Below are 7,483 nucleotides of genomic sequence, written 5' to 3'. Positions count from 1 at the left end.
TAAAGGACAGCCCTGGTCCCGCGCGCGGCCGCGCACTCAAGGTCGGACAGGATAAAACACAGGGCGATTGCAGCGGCCTTGCGTCAGGGCGCGTGGCGCGCATGCGCAGCTCGGTCTGGTTCCTCGCATGCGCGGCTGGGCACTGCGGCTGCGCCGAATGAGTCCCGCGCGTGCGCTGTGGGCACGACCGGTCTCGGGCTTCCCCTGCGGCGGGGTGGGCTCCGGCCTAGGCCTGCCGGGCACGGTCAGGCCGGCACGGTCAGCTCGGCGCCTGGGAACCCGGTCCTGTGGAGCTCCGCGCTGGTGCTGGCCAAGGGGTGCTAGGACGCGCCCCGTGCCCCACAAAGGGCTGCCCGTGCCGGCGCAGGGCCGCTCTCACCCCTCGTGGCTCTACGGAGGAGACCGCAAGGGCCGGAGCTGCGCTCCCCGGCGGCACTGCGGGTTTGGGGTGTGCCCGGGGGCTGGGGAGGGGTAGGGCAGGGCAGGGCAGGGCAGGGCAGGGGTGGCTCCGTGTGCTAGCTGCTGCCAGAGCGGGCTTGTTTCCTACCGCCCGAACCAGCGCTGGGGCACAGTAGCAGCCACGCAGCTGTCAGGTGCAGCACCAGGGCCGTTTACACGGTTACTGCATGGCTCCAAAAAGCCTGGCTTCACAGAATGCTAGAACAGTTTGTGTTGGAAGGGACCTTAAAGCTCACCCAGTTCCAACCCCTGCCACAGGCAGGGACACCTTCCACTAGAGCAGCTTGCTCCAAGCCCCTGTGTCCAACCTGGCCTTGAGGACTGCCAGGGATGGGGCAGCCACAGCTTCTCTGGGCACCCTGTGCCAGCGCCTCAGTACCCTCACAGGGAAGAGCTTCTGCCTAAGAGCTCAGCTCAGTCTCCCCTCTGGCAGGTTCAAGCCATTCCCCTTGGCCTGTCCCTACAGGCCCTTGTCCCAAGCCCCTCTCCAGGTTTCCTGCAGCCCCTTTCGGCACTGGAGCTCCTCTAAGGTCTCCCCTTCAGGAGCCTTCTCCAGGCTGCCCCAGGCCAGCTCTCTCAGCCTGGCTCCAGAGCAGAGCTGCTCCAGCCCTCGCAGCATCTCCGTGGCCTCCTCTGGGCTCACTCCAAGAGCAACACGTCCCTCTTGTGCTGCTGCCCCAGAGCTGGATCAGGACTGCAGGGGGTCTCAAGAGAGCTCCATCCTTCAGGCATCTTTGCTTATGCAAACAGTGAGTCCCGGGATGGGCCAGCCCAGATCCAGCAGGGCGGGAGGGTTCGTGCAAATGTCACCCTCTCGTGTCACCAGGAAGGGGCAGCAGCCAGCCGTGCCAGCGCTGCTTTCAGGCTGCTCCCGTGAATCGTGAGCCCGGCAGAATGACAGCTTAATTCACATCGCTGACAACTCCCAGCTGGTGGCAAGGCTGCAATTAAACACGAACGCGCTCAGAAGCGGCTCTGGGGGCTCTGCGTGCACCACTCCCCCCTGCCCTCCTTTCATGTCCGAGGCAAGACGGGCGGGCTGTCCCCTCCCGCAGCAAAGCAGCCCTTCACCCCGGGCTGTGACAGCTACCGGCAAAGCAGCGGGCAAATGCTTTAGCAGTCTCTGCAGAGGTGGCAAAACAAGAGACGGAGGGAATCCTCCTGCTCTAAGGTCGCAAAATCCCTCCCCTAGCTGCTGTAAGGATACAGGTGTGACCTGCAGCAGCCTTGGGCACAACACCCTGGGTCTGGCTCACTCTGGGTGTCAGTGCCTGTGTATCTGCCACCCAGGCACAGCAAACTGCAGGTAGCAAGAGCCCTCCAAATGCCCCATGAAAGGCCAGGTTCAGTCTCCACTCCTGAAATGCGAGACACTCTCCTCCTGCTCATGAAGGACCACAGCTTTGGGCTTCAAATTTCCTTTGGTTGTGGCTCTCAGCTGCACCACTTGCAATGTCCTTTGCACCTTCTGCTCTTCCCACTCCTCCCACACACATGGATCCCCTCAGATGAGTTCTCCACTGCTCCCAAAATAGTGCTACACAGCCAATAGTGCTGGCTAAATACATGGCCATACCCCTTTGTGTGCAGGCAACAGGCTGACACACAGAGCACCCTTGCAAAAGATCAAGAGCTTCCAGCTTGCTGGCTTTGGGTGACCCAGAGGGTGCTCTGCATCCTCTGCCCTTGCACTTGCCAGCCCTTGAGCCTTCTTAGGGAAAGGGAAGAACTTGGGGGGGTGGCTGGCAGGGCAAGGCAATAGGATTCCTCTGGGACCATCTGCAGCAAGGACGAGGCACTGCCTGCCCACAGCAGAGTGACACAGAAACAGCGTGAAGGAGCTGCCCTATGGGGACCCAATTAATTTCTTTCCTGTTAATTGTTGCCAGACATGAAGCTGCTTTGAAGCACCACAGAAGCTGGTATCACAGTGGGGCAGCCCTTTGGCAGCTGTGAACACAGCTCCACTTGGATGTCCTGCCCTTGCTCCCACAGGGATTAGCAATGGAGCAGTTGCTTCACTCCCATAGGAGCACAGCGGGGCTGTAACTCTTCTTACAAGCCTCAAGCCACTTGGCTGCATTTGTCAGCTCTGTAGGCATCTCTCTCAGAAGGATGTCACTGTAAACAGAGGATGCATACAGTTTTCAGTGGAAGAAGCACGTTGTAGGCATCTGCCGATGCTGCCAGCAGCAGGACAAGGCCTGCGGGGAGCTCTGTGTTAGCTTCTCCACCTTTGATACTTCCCACCAGCAGGGATTGCAGGGCAGCTCCTTCTCTGGCTCCTCAGTGCTTTGGAGTTACCCTGAGTGCTGATGGCGTGACTTTAGGTGGGCCAGTGTGAAAAGGCTCATCAAGGCAGCTGCAAAACAGCTGCACTTCAGTCGCTTTCCTGCTCACTGAAACGGAGCCTAATAGAAAAGGCAGTGATGGATCAAACACAGCGTGGCATCAGCCTGCACCCTGAGTCAGCGTGAGTCACAGAGCGTGTCCCACCACGCTCCGTGTGCAGGAGGAGAAAGTCCTATTTGAAATCAGAATTACTGCCAAACGCTTAGGGAAGGGCTGGCAGGGGAAAGGTGGGCTGCTGCGTACAGGAGCCGTGAGGAGAGGGCAGCAGGGCACAAATGAGCCATCCCTTTTGCAGGGGTGGAAGGGATCCAGGTGTTTGACTTGCATGTTTAATGGTTCATACACACCAGTGTTGTAATGAATCACCAGCCAGATGCTTTCCTAGGTAATCATCATGGGGGAATTGCAGCAGGAACATGAGGGTTTGGGGTGGGCATTCAGTACAGAGCTGGTCAAGCCCACAGCATCCTTCCAGGCTTCCCTGGTTTCACTGCTGTGTTTCCAGTGGGGCTGGCAGCAAGCATCAGCCTGGAGACCATCACAAGATAAATCAGAAAGCCACACAGAAGCCACAAACCAGCAATGAGGCAGTTGTGAAGGCTGCCTGCGAGTGTGCAGGCAGCTCAGACCTTCCTGCATGCATGTGGCAGAGCTGTCACTCAGCCGAGGATGCAGGCGACTGCAGGGAGCAGCAAACCGCGTCTCACCCCTACATGGTTGCAGCTGCCGTATTAAGGATCTGAGGTGCCCCCAGGAACTATAATAATGAGGGGAGTTAGTGTGTTACAAATGAAAACTCCCAAAGGCTATTCTCTGCAGGATTCTTTAAACCCTGATCTGAAGTGGCTGAGGTACAAAGAGAGGCTGGTTTGGGGAAGGATGCTGTGGCTCTGGGGCTCGTTTCAAGCCCTACCAAGAGGACAGGCTGGTTTGAAGGTCACCCATAGCCAAGCTGTGCTGTGGTGGGAAGGCTGACAGGGCTCAGCTCAGAGGGGTAGCCCCTGCAGACCTGCCACTCTGCCCTTTGCTGAGCAAGGCTGGATTCATCCTCTCCCCCTGGCTCGTGGTGGGTATTTCCAGCACACACCACTCCTTTGCTCTGGTCTGGGGTCTTGGAATAGGCTCATCCACTCTCCCACATGCCCCCCATCATCCCAGCATGAGACCCAAATGTTTCTGCTTCCCTAACTTCTCCCTTATTAATGGCTTTGGACGGATCACTCCCTGTGACACTCATGCCTCTGCTGGCATGAATCTCTCCCTTGCCGCTACCTCCGGTCCTCCCCTGGCTCTTTGTGCCCTCTCTGGTATTTGCAGAGTCACCGAATTTACAGTAGTGGGAACTCGGAGTGCTCCGTGCTCCCTCCAGACCATCAGAACGGTGTGTTACCAACCACGCTGTCCCCTCTGAGCCGGTTCCCTGTTGCCTGCTGTTCTCTTACCCATGCTAGTTTAACCTGCTGTCTGTATTCATATCCCCCAGCTGAGAAGCATCACTTCCCATTCCTGATGCAGCTCAGAGGATGCAAAACTCTCCAGCCAGCACACACGTCCTGAGGCAGCATCTTTGTCTTTTGAGAAAGAATACAGCTTTTTATTCTGAAAACAATATAAATCACTCCACTGATACGTACTTGCTATTTCCTTTGTTATTTCCTCAGTACATGTCCTCTCCTTTGTAAACTACAATGCTGTGAACCTTGTGCAGCTCCTCTGTGCAAACCTGCTTTGCTTTGTGCCGAATGAATACAGAGCCAGGAGAGAAAGACTTCCCTGCCTGCCAGGGCCCGTGCCAGGAAGCTCCTGTTGGATCAGCTGCTGCCAACACACCTGGACCGGGTAGAGCCTGCAGTTTCTTTAATACATCCAGTTACAATAATTTCAATTTAAAATCAGCCTCACAAGACAAAAGGGCAGCATTTGGAGGAGAAAAATCCCTGATTTATGCTTAGAAAGAAGAAATGCTCCTTCTCTGCTGCCTTGGCAATAAGACAGGGAGGGAGGAAAACATAAAATCATTCACATTCCTGACTCCCTCCTTCGCCGGTAGCACCAACATATATCTTCAAGAGCTTCAGTGCAGGTTTTTACTGCAGAAAATAAACAGCAAATTGTGTCCCCCCAAGCAGCAGAACACATCCTGACTGTGTCCAGCCCCAGTGCCTCCCCTCCTGCTCAGCCCGGCCTCCCCATAATGCCAGGGTACATCATGGGCACAAACCAACCCCTTCATTGCTGAAGGAGGACACATCCAAGATCTCCATGTCTTGATCTCTGGGAGCTCCCACAGCCCCACTTATCTGAGGGGACTTGGGCTGCTGAGGGTTCTCTGCCCCTTTGCCTTTTGCCAGGCTGGCATTCCCCAGCTCATTTCCTGAGGCCAGTTCCTGGACAGACAACTGCAGCACAGGCTGGGTACAAGCAGAGAGGCTGGGCATGGGGGCACCTTAAATTGATTTAAATAGCACTGCAGCCAATTACAAACCCAAAGTCTCTGCACATGTTTTTCTCCTGCAGGAGAAGCCAAACCCCCTGGGTGTAATTAACAACATGCTGCACGGCTGAAGGGCCAGCTCAGATGACTGTGCTCCAAACTGCTGCTCACAGGTCACATCCCTTCCTTCAGAAGGAGATGGCCCTGGCAAGGACGCAGGGAAGGATCAGATGTACCCACATGTGGCTGCCCTACTGCATAGTAGGAGGTTTGGAGGGAGCCCCATGTCCTGCCTGTGGGCCACTATCCAGATCCAGGAGCTGCCTGAGGTTGGTTGGGCAAGTGAGCATCACACCTTGGTCCCAGCAGCGATGTCCCTGTGCTGATGTCCCCATCCCTGCTGCAGCAGCTGCTCCACAGACACACATCCCTGGGGTGTGGGACAGCACAGACAACCCTGTCCAGGCTGTGGGAGCCCTGCCCAAACCAAGGCAGCAAAGGAGGGGATGTCCGCATCCTCCAGTGCCCTGGGCATGCAGGGGAAACCTGGAGCTGGGATTTTGCCTGCTCTCAGCAGTAGTCAGAGGGCTCCAGGGCCCTCCAGCAGCCCCCTGACAGCACTAGCTGTCAGACTGTACCAGCATCTGCTCTCTGGGCACTTCTTTTGTGAGCAAATGAGGAAACGCAAACCACAGTTCACTCATTCTCATGTGGGAGATCAGTGGTAAGTTCTGCCCTGGGGCATTTTCTCCACGGATCATGGCACTTGTTTTTCAGTCCCTCAGCCCCGCCTGTTTTCAAGCCTTTCAAATGCTATCCTGACCCAAAAACACCTGTACCATGGGCTCACGTGCTTTCTGCTTCAGTCCTTTCTGGGGTACATGAGCTCCCCACCTATCCTCATGCCACACTTTGGTCTCTTTGTGGCCAAAACTCTCCACTCCTTGAAGCCAGGAGCTTGCGTCCTTCAGTGAGAAAAATCAGCAAAGGACAGAGTGGGGAAAAATACGAGCAATGAGCTCAACACCGAGTGTGTTATTTCCGTGGAGGCATCTCAGATGCTTCCTATCCCTGTGTTTGTTGGAGGGAGGGCATCATTTAGCACATTAATTCACATGACCTCCACAATTCATCTTTGCAAGGCTTTTTTTTTCCCCTTCCAAAAAGCAGGCAGTTTTAGCCACAGCATCATTCTGGGGGGAAGGGAGAGGGATGTGGACAGTTTTGAAGATACCCAACTCAAAGACCTAGTTATTCTCCCTATTTTTCCCCTCACCAACTTCAGCAGCAAGAACACATAAATCGTGTGTCATAGCTGCCTTTTCATCTGTCCCAGGAGTTATAGACTGCACACATAAGACAATTCATGTTCCTCTGCATAATGAGGTGAGTTTTATAAATCATAAATCTTCACTTAATATGCAGGTGGTGTTTGCTGCCAGGTTTAGGAAAACTGATGCAGTTGCCAAGTTCATGAATGTCATAAATCATTCATGCTAAGGTAGTCTGCAATTGCTCAGTCCTTTGAGACAGACCAATTTCAAGGTGGTTGTTTAACACACAAACACGATCTCCGTTGATTGTTTATACAAATACGTATTTTCATTAAGATTTTCCCTCTCCTTTTTTTTCTTCTTTAGGTGCCAAGAGTGATGCCCTGAAGGGTCCCTGCTGGTGGCTTCTTTCCAGTTCCAGAATTCCATCAGAAATCCATTACCCAATGCATAAAAATCCATGGATTTGTAATAGGAAGAGCCTCCTAAAGCTCAGAAAATACAGCCTGGATGTCTCCATAAATCCTGATGCATGTGATTAAAAAGCCTGATGGAGGGAGCATGCCTCAGTTCTTCACAGGGTCATTCTGGACACATGGTGTTTTCTGCAGAATTGCCATTAATTAAAGGTGTGCTGACCCCAGCAGGGTTTTCATCCCTGCTTGAACAGGACCTGCTGTGTGCACAAGAGCAGGTCATGCCCCCCCCCCCCCCCCCCCCCCATGGGGAATACCCTGTGTGCTTCTGGATTTAGCATCGCTTGGTGGGTGCTCTGCAGCCCCCTGGGATGTGCAAGATTCAGTGGGAAGTCTCGTGGGAAAGCAGCTTTCCCGTGAGATCTGCAGTTCTTAGAGCTGTGTAAATCCAGCAAGTACCTGGGAAGAGATTCCTCCAGTGCCCATCCCGAGGGGCTGAGCATGGACAAACCTCCTCAGGGCTTCAGGGAGCTTCAGCTCAACAGTGA

General features: G+C 54.6%; 1 long non-coding RNA gene across 1 annotated transcript; it reads left to right on the top strand.

Moving 5' to 3' along the window:
• The first annotated feature begins 4,229 nt into the window (after positions 1 to 4,229).
• Positions 4,230 to 7,208, top strand: LOC133213299 (uncharacterized). Its single transcript, XR_009725767.1, has 3 exons — positions 4,230 to 4,650; positions 5,329 to 5,574; positions 6,886 to 7,208. It is a non-coding gene; the product is annotated as an uncharacterized LOC133213299 (long non-coding RNA).
• The last annotated feature ends 275 nt before the right edge of the window (positions 7,209 to 7,483 follow it).

Source organism: Neopsephotus bourkii, unplaced genomic scaffold, assembly GCF_033783945.1.
Source record: "Neopsephotus bourkii isolate Nb327-2 ecotype Australia unplaced genomic scaffold, CSIRO-AGI_Nbou_v1 NB_803, whole genome shotgun sequence".
Lineage (NCBI taxonomy): Eukaryota > Metazoa > Chordata > Aves > Psittaciformes > Psittacidae > Neopsephotus > Neopsephotus bourkii.
This window is presented reverse-complemented; position numbering and strand designations above follow the sequence as displayed.